Source organism: Pinus tabuliformis, chromosome 6 (genome assembly GCF_031772625.1).
Source record: "Pinus tabuliformis cultivar Carrire ecotype Pingquan chromosome 6, CPIR1, whole genome shotgun sequence".
Classification (NCBI taxonomy): Eukaryota; Viridiplantae; Streptophyta; class Pinopsida; order Pinales; family Pinaceae; genus Pinus; species Pinus tabuliformis.
In genome coordinates, this window is record NC_142292.1 from 1,476,432,691 (window position 1) to 1,476,450,040 (window position 17,350).

Genomic DNA, 17,350 nt, shown 5'->3' on the forward strand with positions numbered 1-17,350 from the left:
TTCTAGTTTACTCCAAAAACTCGCACTCCTTTCAAGCCTCCTTCTAGCTTTTTTCCAACTTCGCACTTCCTAGCTTCTAGCTTCAGGATACCGAACTATGTGTGAGAGAGTGAATTGCTCCAAATGAATTTGAATTGCCTTATATATATAGGCTTCCAGTGAGGTCGAATTACCCTTCTTGAGGTCGACTTGGTGTGGAGAATTCTAAATTCATTTTTGACTCAAAATTAATTCTTTTTACATGATTTGAAAACCCAATAAGGGTCTCTTTTAATGGACAATGGCTCTAATGACTCAAAATAAGTCCTAGAAGTCCTCAATGGAGATTTTGACCTAAAACAAGATGACCCAAGCATGAAACCCATGTTTTAATAAGTCATAATAATAATATTTTCTTCATTATTTTGATAAGTACATTTCATTGTGACTCGAATACATTTATGAAGACCGAACCTAGTTACATATTTCAACACTCCCTCTTAACTAGGGAGGTATTCACAATTACAAGGAAGATCTCAAAACACATGAACCATGAAGAATTTAGGAACCAAAATGCCATGGACTAGATTCTTGATTAGGGCAATCTATCTAAGGTCCTCCAACAGTTTAGGCATTACAATGCTATGGACTAGATTCTTGACTAGGGAAATCTATCCAGGTGGAGCTAAGATGAACTAAAGCTTTCAGCCTCTCTAGGTGCCATCATACTTACTTGCTAACCATCAACCCAGGGATCTAGGTGTGTATCTGAGGTCATAGCTCTATGGCCAACGCTACCCTCCCTACTTCGGGAACTAAATATCAACACAAAGTGTCGACCAACTGTCCTCCCAGGCAATGTGTCTTACACACAAAGCCTCAACACTCTTGATTATTCCAATTGGTAACAAATCTCTCTCGTGTAACATGCATGCTATCAAACCTTAGAGATATTTACCTGTACAAACACAACCCCAATTAGTAACAAACTTTCAAATGTACATAAGTAAACACAAACCTCCAAGGTCTTCCAAACAACTAGATGTTGCTTCTCAAATTATCATAGTAGGACTTTCAAACGAATCTTCAAAATATTCCTCAATTATACATTTTCTTTTCCTACTTCACGTGCAACAACATATTCTACATAGATCCAACTTTTGTTGTTTCAACAACCCCTCAAAATGCATTCTCCAATTTTCTTCTTTCAAGGTGTTCCTCCCTGTCAACTAGGGAGATTTCTTTCATCCAAGCTCCCTCTTAACTTGGGGAGATTTCTTCCATCCAAGCTCCCTCTTGGCTTGGGGAGATTTCTTTTATTCAAGCTCACTCTTAACTTAGGGAGATTTGCTTCTTTTCTACGACATTGGAGAGTCCTTCATGGCTTCCATCTACTTATAAGAGTTATCATGACCATCATCATTCACATAAATTTCTTCATCATGTTTTTACTTTACGAGCATCTTCACCATCTTGAAGATTATGCACCTACATAACTTAGATAGCAAGTACAACCAAATCTATAGAAGCATGAAGTTAACCATATCATAATCATATAATAACGGAAGCATTAAACTTTATACAACAAATACCCAAACTTGGTTACAAACAAGAGACACATACTTTTCACTTTCTTGCTAGGTTTTTTTTCATAAACCTTATACTATATCATCAAGATTTTGAGTATAACAACCTTCATTCAATCTATGGTTTCAATGTTTCTTCCAGAGGTATGACATACCCTACTGTAAACCGTAGAAGCAATTTAAACAAATATAGATCTATAATGCATCTAACAACTTTAGAATTCATATATTAGGCTTCCTAATAGGATTTAGTGCAAAACCATAGATTTCATACATGAGCTTTAACAATCAAAACCAATCACAGCTCAATTCAAAGTAAGAACATGACTAGCTTCCACTACGGTTTGTTGTAAACCCTAAATTTTACTAATTCTCAACACTCACAATGCAATTTTATATTTTATCAACTTTTCATAAATCCCAGATTATCACATTGTCATCATATATCATAGGTTTGAACTTCTAATAAGGTTTAGTTATAAAACCCTAGAATTCACAAATATTATCATCCTAGAGAATCAAAATTTGATTAGGGCTTAGTTTCAAACCCTAGGAAACATGACCATCAACAATTAGGTCAACACATATATCTAGGTCTTCATCATCATACACATCATATCGTAACATGTGTTAGTCAAACCCATTGACACAAACATCAATATCTTAAAGTTAGACATATCGCAGACTTGATCAGACTAGGGTTTGATCATACAAACATACACATGCCAAGGATTTCATTTCTCGGACATTATAAGGGTCTTGCTTATACACCCTATTAAACCCTATTGATCTAGGGTTTCAATACAAAACGTTGCAAACCCTAAATTACCAATACTTCAAAGGTTCAAGATTTCAGACATTAACGTTCAACCTGTTAGAGTTGGTCTAGTAGCCCTCCACCAGAGATCAAAAGCTCTTTGCATTTCATAGTTAGGTGTCTCATCAGTGTGATCATGTTGCATTCCGTTAGGCATGGCATAATCTCGGTGGAAGGAGTTTATGTCGTTATTCCCCTCTTGTTTGGCACTGCTGGTTCAGGTTTGTTCAAATAAATAAAGTCCTCAAAGGGTCATTCATTTTGCTTTAAGTTTTTAGGTTTTAGGTCTAGGGTTGAGTCTAATTTTGTCTTGAGAGGTCATCAAGGACCAGCAGGCTAGAGGGATGTCCTTCATTAAACATTTCTTATCATTGTACATCTAAATTTTTACCTTGTTCTCAAAAACCCTGTTTTTGAAAACAAGGTCATTATCTCATTTTTGTAAAATTTCTCAAAATTTCAAATTCTTCAAATGCCGAAGTGCTGCCTTGGTCTCCTTTGCCAAAGCATCCCAGAAGCTATCCCTGCAAAAATTTTCAGAAAAAATCATCATTTCAACCAATTTTTCAAAGAAATGAAATTAAAGGTCAGAGCCAATTAAAGCAAAAAGTGTCAACATTCAAACATTACAAAGTGGGTTTTGGGCAAGTGAAAAATTAAAAGGAAGCCTATAAAAGCATGCCATCCCTCATTGGTAATTCATTTTCCTCTCAACACTCCAAGAGAATAGTTGTCAAGAAGAGGCGCGCTACGCGTTGGGGGGCACGCTACGCATCAGCGCGCAGTTTCCAGTTCAATTTAACTCAGGCGCTACGCGTTGGGAGGCGCGCTACACATCAGGCTGGGCGCGCTACGCTTTGGGTTTCTTGCTCAGGAAATCGCCAGCAAGCCACCAAAACTGCTTTTCTCTCCAAATCTTTTCAGGTAGGCCTCTAATCATGGTGATTTTTAGTTTGGCTAAGATGAATGAGCAATGAAAATGCAAAAATGCCATGCTAATATGGAGTAAAACCCTACCTTGCTGTATCAAATATTAAAAATGCAAATGTGTTAGGGTTTCATTTGAAATTTGCTGCCCAAGGTTACCCATTTTCCCATTCCTCTTTCCCCATATTTTCCTCACCATTTTCCTTGACATTTCCCATGCAAATCATATAATTTCCCTACTAAAAATCATTAAAATCCCTAAACCCTATTAATTCCTAAAATCCTATGTAAATTTCCTAAACCCTACTTCCCATTACAATCCTACAAATTATGATTGTATATGTTCCATGTTCCTTTCCTAACATTTCCTTCCACATTTGTTTTCCCCAATCCCCTCAATTTTCCTTTTTCCCTAACATTTCCCATGTGTGTTTGTCCCCTTGGTAACAACATTCAAACAAGTCAAAACAACAGTTCATTGGGTGCACAGTCAGCATTATTTTTCAGTCACTTGCCTCCAAAACCATGTTAGAAACCGAAACAGATTATGAGCAAAGTGATGACCGTGAATCAACACCAGAGGTAGAGGTGCCAAGGAGGCATCACAGGGGTGGTAAGGGTGGTCATCATGTCAGGGAGGAACCCACCTCTTTGGCTTATCTACAAGCTTGTCCACTTGCAGTGTCATGTTTCCGATATCTATCATGCTATGAATATTGTGAAAGAATCTCCCAAATTCAACACCACAAGGAATTGGCCCGCTTGTTTGTCCTACATTTGCACAATGGGCATGTGAATCTCGCAGGAGTGGACTTCACATTGTCACCTGAGATTGTTGCTCAAGCAACAGGGATACCCAATATTGGAGAAGAATGGAGCAAGTGCCAGCCGTTGGACAAATTTCATTATGATCCATATATCAAACCTGCATATATGAGGTACCTAACTGGTGTTTTTCCCTTCAGATTCTTAAGAGACGAGTATGCACCTATGATGAAGATCATCATTCGCTATTTCACTTGTGAGGGCAGATTTTCACGTTTGTATTCGTACCATATCCGTTTGTTGATGCATTTCACATGGGTACGAATGATGAACATTCCATTCTTCATGTGCCGAAATATAGAGAGGATGGTGCCCTTGGTGCAAAGAAAGAGCCCAACACAGCAACACAAGAGCATTTATCATTATGCACTGATCAAGATTGTGGTCATGCATCAGTTGGCACAACAGGGTATTCCATGGGAGGATTTCATTTCTCGTGACTTGTTCATAGTGCCATAGCCACCTCCTGAGGTTGTCCGTGATGAGGGAGGGCCTTCACATCAGTTTGATATTCCAGAGCCCGAGCATGTCAGCACTCCTCCTTATGTTACATATCAGAGAGGCCACAGGGTCTTATTTGCATCTGCACGGCGAGTGTTATCTCCACATCAGGTGGAAGGGGTCTCGCCTTCTTCATCAGTACAACGAGTGTTATCTCCACATCAGGTGGAAGGGGCCTCGCTTTCGATAGTAGCACAGGTGCCAGAGAGAGGCAAGCAACCCAAGATTGATGAGGGGCCATCAGGTGTTCCAGGCATAGATGTTGTTGATCTTGATATCATTTCTCCTAGCCTAGAGTCAGAGGAGATCATCCAGCAGCTAAGGGCTGAAAATGACTTGTTGCAGCAAAAATTGGAGATGGAAAATTGGAAAATTACTTATTTAGAGCAGCGCAACAAGCAATTATAGGATGAACACTCTCTTGATGAGTTGCGGAGGATCCGAGAAGACCGGAACTTGGATCGCAAGAGACCCGGTGATTTGACACCTAAGGAGCAAAGCTCTATGCTCATTCAGGTGAACACACATCTAGAGAGGTTGATAGCGAAGGAAAACAGGGACAAGGACATGCTCTGACACATGAAGAATCACTATTGGGCTCGAATGCATGTGTGTAAGGCAAGAATGAAGGTGCTCAAAGGACAGTTGGCCAAGGCACTAAAACGGAGGAAAAGGCCCGATCCCTTTCATATTTTGGCTGAGGCTTCCTTGGAGGAGCATGGTGCTCAATGAGGCACTTCCAGCTCAAATTTCAAGAAATTTTGAGCAATTTTGGTCAATTTTGACTTTTTTGTGCCACACACAGGTTTTTGCTCTCAACGCGTAGCGCGCCGCGTGCTACCTTGAAGATGGGCAAGTCCATTCCTCAAAAACTCAACATTTTTGGATTTTTCATGACAAATTACACTTGCTCAGCAATTACCAAGACATTTCATCAGGTTTTGAGCCCTCAGAAGGTCAAAAAACATGCAAAAAATGACTTTCTGCCACTTTTTGGACACACAGGGAGCAGTCTTGGGCGATTGAAATTTTGGAGGGGAAAATGACCACCAAATTGAGAAATTCCAATTGGGCTAGAAAGTAGACATACAGACCTTTCCAACAAGCCTACTTTTGCCTCATTTGGATGCTGGGAAATGCCTCAAAAGTTGGCTCAAAGGCGTGCTACGCGTTCAGGATTGGGGCGCTACGCATCAGGGAAGTTTGCGAGATTTTCACCTACAACTTAGCAAAACGCAGATTTGACTATTTTTGACTTTTTGGAGTGATTTTTCATCCTCCTTGATCTAATTGATGTTATTTTATGATGTCATGGCACTTATTTATCTCTTCTAGAAGATTCATTCATAAAAAGTCAAAAATTTAATGAATGAATTGGTTTCCTAGCTTATAGAGGTAAGTTGTTTTGATTGCCTAGATTGTAGTGCTGAGTTTAGAATTGGTTGAAATAGCTCCTAGGATGATGAGCTCGACCCCTAGAGGCAAGGAAAGGTGTTAGTTTGTCTATATTATGTATTTTCTCAATCATTTTCATGGTTGGAGAGGTTGGACTCTTGAGGGATAAGCTTAGACTGTATTACTCTTTGTATCTCTGCAATTTTGTCAAAGGAAAGACCAGGGTTTTGCAGCACTATTTGGGATCCCTGTGGTGATTTGTGTTGATGGTGTGTTTCTCTCATGTACTTGTAAGTTTGTTATGTGTATCATTTTCCTACTCTTCTCTTCTGAAAATTAAGTAAATGAAGTGTTAAGGTAGAATTCATGGTTTCTATGCTCTGCCTTTAAGTTTGCTTAATATCTATGTTTTCATCTGTTTAAGGAGAACTCCTGATGGTTTCTTGCTCTCCTTAGCTCCTCACCAGTCATACCTATCCATTCACTTCCTTCAAAGGCATCAAGACAATCTCCTACCTTGCCCCAAAAAGACCTCTGCAAAAACTGTGTCTCATCCCCGCACCCAAAATTGTCGTGCTCAGTTTTCCAACAAAACCCTAAAAATTTGAAATCAAACTTTCCCTATCAGTTTACTAGCCTAAAATCAGTGTTCTTTATTGGTCATCTCAGCCCTTTGAAGACCTTTTGCCGAGATAGACCCGGAGAGAGCCCTCTCCTGTCCTCGTAGGGCTAGCTACGAGGCTAAGTGGTTTGATGTTGCCTTGGATTTTGCCTTCTTCAGCCTGAGGCAAATTCGAGCGCTAACACAACCCTTATAAGTTATGGTTTCCATAACCATACCAAAACCCCAAACATGACATCAAAGCATCAAACATTTTATTTTGAATTCAACAATAACCCTAAGTAGGCTAAGATTTAACACAATATCATCGACATACCCTTAAGAGTTAGGGTTTTATCAAAGAACCTTTCTAGGGTTCCACAAGAGTAATCAAAGATATGAGGATGGTAGATTTATCTAATGTTGAATCACCCAATCAAGAATATTTAAGATTCAAGAAATCTAGACACAATGAAGTTAGTAATAGTTTATCAAGAATGAATATGGAGAGAGCAAAAGCATGTAGTTCAAAACATACCTCTTTATTCTTAACAAACCTTGTAATGCCAATTCTGTCTTGTGAGGCCTTCTTCCTTGAGTCTTCAACAAGTTTTTTCTAAACAAGGAAAATATGAATAGAAATGTGATTAGTATTTAATGCAAGCAAAACCAAATAAGTAAGGAAAACTAAAAATGAAAAAGGTAATAAGATACTTATCTTTGGAGGTTGGTGAGGGCTCCCTCCAATCTTGAGGGATACCTATAAGCTTAAGAACACATAAAAATGTTTTTCCAAAATATGTTAAACCTACAAATACTAAAAATCAAAAATAAAATAACTAAATCTTAGATCAAAGGAATTAGTAGTGTAAGTCCCTTATATCCAGTTCTTCAGTCTTATTTTTTCTTTAGAGATCCCACTTCAACAACATTGGCTTGGTCTTCGCTCCTTTTCTTGTTCTTCAGATTGTTAAGACGGCCACTTCTATAGTGACCCATTTTGTGACTTTGGTAGCATTCTATATTGGACATATCGACCTTCCTTCGTGGCCCTCTTGACTTCTTGGAGTTTCTTTTCTTATGAGAAGAGGAGTATGTATTTGAATCATTTTCTTCTTCATTTATGGATACTAATTAGATTCTCATTTATTCTTGGGTGTAAGAATTCCATAATTTCTCTATGGTAGGAGCTTCTTTCCAACTATTGACACCTGAAGCAAAATAAATCCAAGTAGTTGGCAATGCTAATAATGCAGTGATTACTAGCTCCTTTTCTGGTACAATTTCATCTTTGGCTTGAAGGTCATCTCTAATTATAGATATCCTTACAAATAAGGAAGTCACATTATCATCCTTTGCCATATTTGTAGTCTTTTATTCTTCAAACTTGCTACTTGACTGATGTTCTTGATAATGAACAATTTTGATAGGCCTTCATACATTTCTTGAGTATGATCTATATTGGAAATGTATGGGAAAAGATTGTCCTTTATGATTTCTACCATCAATGTCATAGCCAATATTTCTAACTCTCTATACTTCACTTTGTCTGCATCACTTGATTCTTCAGTGGGTTTCTTCACCTTTCCTTTGAACAAATCCAAGACCTTGTTCTTTTCAAGAATGAGGTCAATTCTCTTCCTCCATGATATGTAGTTTGATGTTACTTCCAATTTGTTCTCACTCTTTATTGTGTTATACATTGTCCTTGAATATAGTGAGCTTATTCTCTTATAAGAGCTCCTTATATGATCCCTTGATCAATCCTTTAGACTCCTTCTAGTATATTCTCAAAACTGCCTTTTTTTTTTTTTTAAATTTTATTCTTCACCTTAGCTCTGAAACCATGTTAGAAAATAAAAAAGGCAGAAAGATTTTCTTATATAGATAATTACTTGTGATTATTTTATCTTTTAGTTCATCAAGAAATTACCAAAACAATAGCACAATGAAAAAATATGTAATTAGATAGCCAGGGAAAAACCCCTATCTACGGGAAAACCCATTCAACAAGTCTTCCTTCAATAGTTTCTCGAGATAATCCAAGAATCTTGACCTAGACAAAGACTTCTTCCACACTAAGTCAGCCCTCAATCCTTCTAGCAGATGATGACCCTTTAAAAGAAACTTCGACCTGGCAACAACAGCTTGCAGGAGAAGCTTCGACCTAGTAGCAGCAGTAATAACTGCTTTGACTTAGCCAAAGAAAACTATTGAAAAGTGTAACTAGGTTTGGTCTTCATAATAACATGTAATAGTGATTTTTGTAAAGAAGTAAAATAAAAATATTATTGTAATTCTTGCTTCATGGGTTTCATGAGCAAGAGATTTATTTTTAGATGGCTCCCGTTGAGAGCCTTTAGGATTTGTCATAAAAGTAAAAAAAAAAAAAAAGGTCAATGTTGTGTATGAAGAACCCTTCTTAGGCATGTTACAAATGTATATGAGTCTATAGAATTGTCAAGAATCCCTCCAAGACAAGTACAAGTCACTCATCTTCAAGTCAACCTCAAGATAAAGTGAAGAACTCATGTCGGCTCACCTAATTTAGAGACACAACCCTTCATAAGATCATGTGGGCTAATATTCATGGGAAAACTACAATAAATAGGGAACTCAACCTCTTCCACAGAGACATGTTCAGATCTCTCTGAAGTTCAAATAGGATTACAGAGACAAGTTCAGATACCTCTGTAATTTGGATAGGATATTGTAGTGACATGTTTAGATATCAGAGAAGAAAGGTTTTGGTGCTATGACACAGTCTACAAACTCAGATTTCAGAGAAGATTGTGGTAAAATTTTGGTTATCTCAGTTTCGGTGACCTCATAGATAATTTCATGACATTCTCCACATATGGACTGAGGATTGCAGTGACGAAAATTTAGTGATATATCACAATGATTCAGCGATATCTTAGGCTCACATATTCAATGCTATATTAGCTTTGGTGATGCTACATAGATCATATTTCGATGAGATTACAATGATGTGTTTCAGTGCCATATCAAGTGTGTTTATAGTTTGTTTTTATCACAATTTATCTCAGTATGCTACAGTAGGAGATGATCTCAGTTCGTTTTAATTCTATCATTGTAAGTATGTCTTGGTTCTAAGAAGGTCAAAGCAAAAGAGGAGTCAAGAAGAAGAAAATAACAGAAGACAGTTAAGAGAACTAGTGTCTTGGTCTTGGAGTGGATAATAGGTCAAGGATATTGGTCTTGGTATTCATTAATTGGAAGCTCTATAAGAAGAATTTGTGCAGGTTTTCCTCTCAAAGAGTTAGAGGTTTTGGCCTTGGCTCATAGCTTACATTTTGTCTTTTGTCTAGTTATGTTCATGCATTGGTAGTTGTTTGATGAAGAAGAACACTAATAACTTAAGTAAAGAAGATCCTAATCTAAAAAAACTCACAAGCAATTACTAATTGAAGAGAAATCACCTAATACTTGATGGCCTAGATTTCTCAACATGGAATAAGAGCTAAGGTGACAAAGTCAAGAAAAGGCCATCTAATCAAAGAGACACTCAAGGATCGAGTTTCAAGAAAGGCATCAAAGCAAGTCGAAGGATATCAAAGAAAAAGTTAAAATATCTACATTGAAGAATGAAACCCTAGATTAAAGAAGAAAGTCTACTTCAAAAGAAGTCTTGGGATCATGAATCAAATAATCAAGGCCAAAGCCTTATTTCTACTCAACACAAATATATCTACAAATCAAGGCAACTAGAAGTCTACTCATCCAAGAGAAGAATTTCTAGGACAAAGATCATATCATCTTGGAGAAAGTCAAAACCCTAGAAGTATTTCTGAGATCCGAACTCTATCATCACCAAAGGAAATCTCAAAGAGTTTTGTAGACTATTCAATCAAGAGAAGAAAGATCAAGGGCTTGATCATTATCTTCAAAAGGTTCCAAGGCAGTCTCCCCTCCATTGAAGCAAGGAACTCCTTATCCTTAAAGAAGATCATTTGAGGAGTATCAAGACATCTTCATCGATCATCATAAAACAAAGGGATAAAGTTGAATATTTTATCTTCACTTGACAAGTAAGTACCTTTTTCTTCTATAATCTAATCTAGTAAAATGAATTTGTTTTGCAATGAGATATATATGCTAGTTGGGTCATCAAACGTCCTTACATGGAAAAGAAGGATAGAAATAGTCCTCGAAGAAAATGAAGTCATTGATCATATCAATGGAAAAGTCTCCAAACCATCCGAAGCTCAAGTACTATCTGAATACATGGAAAAGGATGTAAGGGCTCAAGAGATTCTTATGGAGTTCGTCAAATATTCCCTCGTTCCCCATATAGCAGTATTGGAGACACCAAAAGAGATATATGATAAGTTGGTAGAACTATTCTTTGAAGATGTGATAAAGAAGGTTATATCACTTAGGTATGATCTACACAAATTAAAGGTGTCAAAGGATAAAGGGTTATCTTCATAAGATCTCAACTGCAAGATCTGGGAGAGATGATTTCAGATAAGGAAATGATGTCCTTTGTTATAAATGCACTATATGATGAACAAGGTAATAGATTCCTATGAGGATAAGAAAACTATTCCATTCAACAACTTGTGGTTTCTATGCAAGATAGAAGAAGATAGGTTGAGGTAAAGAAGTGCTCAAACATTTTTTGAAAGGAAAGAAGAATATAGATTATATTCAATGCTATGAGCATTACAGGAAATATTTTCCTAAGCTCAAGAAGGGAAATAACAAGAAAGGCCCATACCCCCAAAGAAGTGGAAGAAATTGAGAAGAAGAAGCCTAAGGAGGAAGTGACAGATCTCTACCATGATTGAGATAATATCCTCCACTACATACTCTTCAATTTTAATAAGATAGGAAGCTTTGTATATATGATAGGATGCATCATATTAGAATATGACATCATGGTAGAAACATTAGAAGTAAGAGCATGTAACATCACCATAGGAAACATGAAGGATGTGTAACACAAAATCTATGGCAGTCAACTGTGAAGGATATAGCTCTTGGGAACCTCATTGAAATCTCAAGTGACACTTATGGGAAAAAGGAAGAAGTCATCTAGGACAAGGCTTATCAGACATCAGGCAAAAGGTAACATCTGATGGATAGGGATATGCAAGATCCTGAAGATTCTCTGTTGGAATATTCATCGGAAGGTTCACCAATCTAGAGAGGAAGCAAGTGTTTCATCAGGAACTCCAACTTGTGGAATTCATGGGATGATGGTACGATGACATGAGAGATGAAGCAGATCAAGAGGTTGAAGATATTTTCAAACAAGGAAGTTGTTGAAGGCAGCCTAGATGACCTAAATGAAAATGAGGTATGTATGTTTATATTCAATATTATAGAGCCATGTCGTATGATTGCAAGTAACATGGATCAATGCTCTATCTTGAGAGCATGATAAAAAAAAAAGGATCCCCTCCTATGAAATGATGCAGTAATGGGTCACACTAGTCAAAATCAACATAATATGTCCTCATATGGAATATGAGGTGGAACTCTAATTGGAAGTTCCTGGGAATGAAATGTGTAAATAAAGGAAGGAAGAGATTATGGACAATGCAACCATACTAAAGGAAATCAACATCCAAAAGACCAAGAATATTTGACTAGGATATCTCCATGGAAGAATTAAAGACTTTGATGGAGTCGGAAAAAGAAAGAGACCCTTGATAATATATATCTGTGAGAGATGTGTCAATATGTATGTAGGATGATGATGCCAACAGGAAGATGTCATGATGAAAGACCATCACAAAGGTAATTTTGATTTAAATGCTCATTTCTTATTTTTGAACAAATATCTGCATGGGCTTATGCAGGACTACCAGAGGATGAACTGTGGATGTCTTCCAAGAGGACCATGTATAAGGATGTAATATCCTTCCGAAGAAGATAGCATGAAGAAGGCAGCATGACATAAAGCAAGGCCAAATGTAGACTAATGGATCACTTTCTGATGAAAGGAATGATGACATGATTGACTCATGGATGAAAGTGATGGATGGTTTGTGCCCTATGAAGAAGTCCCAACAGATGAAGACTTTGTGATAAAGAATAAATTCATGACATTGAAGGAGGGAGCTCTTCAAGTATATGGTTGTCCCTTCATCTCCACCTAAGGAGTTGTTGTAGGTCCCTAGCTACGAGGGATCCTGAAAATAGGTTTTCTTGCTTGATAGAAACTTGGAAGCAATATGTCCTCCCTAATTGAGAGGGAGAGATAGACACATCATTCTGGTCTTCACTTGGGAAGACATAATAGAGGATTGGGTAAACATTTGGCATCCGATGCTCTTTGAGGATGAGATAGGGCATCCAAGATAAGAGTAGTCATAGAGGGCTGATATTCTTTGAGGACTGGGAATCCAAGATAAGAATAGCCCCGGCGGAACAAACCCTGAGACCTCGGGTGGGGTATTTCCCAGGAGAGACAATGATAAAGGTGTCTATAAATCATTGGTCTTGCCAGCATTGAGATCATATATTTTGGATAGATGGAGCTGTTAGTCAAGGCCTTGCTATGTGACAATGTTGGTTGATATGATGTTGTATAGATGGGATACTATTTTGATTCTTCATATGAGAAATTATTCAGATTTAGAATGACCAAGTACCATTATGAATAGCTCCCTAGTTAAGAGGGAGTGTTGAAAAGTGTAACTAGGTTCGGTCTTCATAATGACACTTAATTGTGATTTTTATAAAGAAGAAAAATAAAATTATTATTGTAATGCTTGCTTCATGGGTTTTGTGAGAAAGAGATTTTATTTTTAGATGGATCCCATTGGCAGACTTTAGGATTTGTCATAAAAGTAAAAACAAAAATTCAATGTCATGTACGAAGAACCCTTCGTGGGCATGTTACAAATGTATATGAGTCTATAGAATTGTCATGAAGCCCTCGAAGTCAAGAAAAAGTCACTCCTCTTCAAGTCGGCCTCAAGATAAAGTGAAGTACTCATGTCGGCTCACCTAATTTGGGGACACAACCCTGCATAAGATCATGTCGGCTAATATTCATGGGAAAAATACTATAAATAGGAAACTCAGCCTCCTCCACAGAGACAAGTTCAAATCTTTCTGAAGTTCATATAGGATTACAAAGAAAAGTTCAGATACCACTATAATTTGGATAAGAGATTGCAGTGACACGTTTAGATTTCAGAGAAGAAATTTTTTGGTGCTAGGACACAATCTACAAGCTTAGATTGCACAGAATATTGTGGTAAAATTTTAGTGATCTCAATTTCGGTGATCTCAGAGATAATTGCGTGACATTATCGACATATGGATTGAGGATTTTAGCGGCGACAATTCAATGATATATCACAATGATTTAGTGATATCTCAGACTCACATATTCAATGCTATCTTAGCTTCGGTGATGCTACATAGATCATATTTCGATGCAACTACAGTGATGTGTTTCGGTGCCATCTCAAGTGTGTTTATAGTTCATTGCTATCACAATTTATCTCAGTATGCTCCAATAGGAGATGATTTTAGTTCGTTTTACTGTTATCATTGTAACTGTGTCTCAGTGCTAAGAAGGTCAAAGCGGAAGAGGAGTGAAGAAGAAGAAAACAGAAGAAGACAGTCAAGAGAACTAGTGTCTTGGTATTGGAGTGTCTAATAGGTCAAGGGTCTTGGTCTTGGTATTCGTTAATTGGAATCTCTATAAGAAGAATTTGTGCAGGTTTTGCTCTCAAAGAGTGAGAGGTTTTGGCCCTGGCTCATAGCCTACATTCTGTGTCTCTTGTCTATTTATGTTCATGCATTGGTAGTTGTTTGATGAAGTATAACAATAATAAATTAAGTAAATAATATCCTAATCTAAAGTTGTAAAAAACACTCACGAGCAGTTACTAATTGAAGAGAAATCACCTAATACTTGATGCCTTAGATTTCTCAACATGGAATAAGAGCTAAGGTGACAAAGTCAAGAAAAGGACATCTAATCAAAGAGACACTCAAGGATCGAGTTTCAAGAAAGGCATCAAATCAAGTCAAAGGATATTAAAGAAAAAGTTCAAATATCTACATTGAAGAATGAAACCCTAGATCAAAGAAGAAAGTCTACTTCAAAAAAGTATCGGGATCATGAATCAAATAATTAAAGCCAAAGCCTTATTTCTACTCAAGACGAATAGATCTACAAATCAAGGCAACTAGAAGTTTATTCATCCAAGTGAAGCATTTCTAGGACAAAGATCATATCATCTTAGAAAAATTCAAAACCCTAGAAGTATTTCTGAGATCTGCACTCTATCATTACCAAAGGAAACCTCAAAGAGTTTGTAGACTATTCAATCAAGAGAAGAAATATCAAGGGCTTGATCATTACCTTCAAAAGGTTCCAAGGCAGTCTTCCCGTCATTGAAGCAAGTAACTCCTTATCCTTAAACAAGATCATCCGAGGAGCATCAAGGCATCTACATCGATCATCATAAACAAAGGGATCAAGTTGAATATTTTATCTTCACTTGACAAGTAAGTACCATTTTCTTCTATAATCTAATATAGTAAAATGGCTTTGTTTTGCAAGGAGATCTATACACTGGTTGGGTCATCAAACTTCATTGCATGGAAAATAAGGATAGAAATAGTCCTCGAAGAAAATGAAGTCATTGATCATATCAATGGAAAAGTCTCCAAACCATCCAAAGGTCAACTACTATTTGAATACATGGAAAATGATCTAAGGGCTCAAGAGATTCTTATGGAGTCCATAAAATATTCCCTCATTCCCCATATAGCAGGATTGGAGACACCAAAATATATATATGATAAGTTGGTAGAACTATTCTCTGAATATGCGATATAGAAGGTCATATTAGTTAGGTATGATCTACACAAATTAAAGGTATCAAAGGATAAAGGGTTATCTTCATAAGATCTCAACTGCAATATCTGGGAGAGATATTTCAGATAAGGAAATGATATCTTTTGTTCTAAATGAAATATATGATGAACAAGGTAACAAATGCCTATTAGGATAAGAAAATTATTCCATTCAACAACTTGTGTTTTCTATGCAAGATAGAAGAAGATAGGTTGAGGGAAAGAAATGCTGAAACATTTGTCGAAAGGAAAGAAGAACATAGAAAAGAGTCAATGCTATGATAATTATAGGAAAAGTTGTCCTAAGCTCAAGAAGGGAAATAACAAGAAAGGCCCATACTCCCAAAGAAGTGGAAGAACCTGAGAAGAATAAGCCTAAGGAGGAAGTGATTGATCTCTACCATGACTAAGATAATCTCCTCCACTATGCACTCTTCAATTTTAATAAGATAGGAAGCTTTGTATATATGATAGGATGCATCACATTAAAATATGACATCATGGCAGAAGCATTAGAAGTAGGAGCCCGTAACATCACTATAGGAAACATGAAGGATGTTTGACACGAAATTTATGGCAGTCAACTATGAAGGATATAGCTCTTGGGAACCTCATTGAAATCTCAAGTGACATTTATGGGAAAAAGAAAGAAGTCATCTAGGATAAGGCTCATCATACATCAGTCAAAAGGTAACATCTAATGGATAGGGATATGCAAGATCCTCAAGATTCTCTTATGGAATCTTCATTGGAAGGTTCACCAATATAGAGAGGAAGCAAGTGTTTCATCAGGAAATCCAACTTGATGAATTCATGGGATGATGGTATGATGACATGAGAGATGAAGCAGATCAAGAGGTTGAAGATATTTTCAAACAAGGAAGTTGTTGAAGGAAGCCTAGATGACCTAAACGAAAATGTTGAAGGAAGGCTAGATGACCTAAACAAAAATGAGGTATGTATGTTTATATTCAATATTATAGATCCATTTCATATGGTTGTAGGTAACATGGATCAATTCTCTATCTTGAGAGCATGATAAAAAAGAAACGATCTCCTCCTATGAAAGGATACAGGAAGGCACAGGTCACACTAGTCAAAATCAACATAACATGTCCTCATATGGAATATGAGGTGGAACTCTAATTGGAAGTTCTTGGGAATGAAATGTGTAAATAAAGGAAGGAAGAGTTCATGGACTATGCAACCATGGTAAAGGAAATCAACATCCGAAAGACTACGAAGATTTGACTAGGATATCTCCATGGAAGTATTAAAGACTCTGATGGAGTCAGAAAAGAAAGAGACCCTTGATTATATATATATATATATATATATATATATATATATATATATATATATATATATATATATATAGATATATATATATATATCTATATCTATATATATATATATATATATATATATATATATATATATATATGAGAGAGATGTGTCAACATTAATGTAGGATGATGATGCCAATAGGAAGATGTCATGATGAAAGACCATCACAACAGTAATTTTGATTTAAATGCTCATTTATTATTTTTGAACAAATATCTGGATGGGCTTATGTAGGACTACCAAGGAAAGAATTGTGGATGTCTTCCAAGAGGACCATGTAGAAGGATGTAATATCCTTCCGAAGAATATAGCATGAATAAGGCAACATGACATAAAGCAAGGCCAAATGTAGACTGATGGATCACTTTCTGATGAAAGGAATGATGACATGACTGATTCATGGATGAAAGTGATGGATGGTCTGTACCCTATGAAGAATTCCCAACAGATGAAGACTCTGTGAAAAAGAAGAAATTCATGACATTGAAGGAAGGAGCACTTCAAGTAGATGGTTGTCCC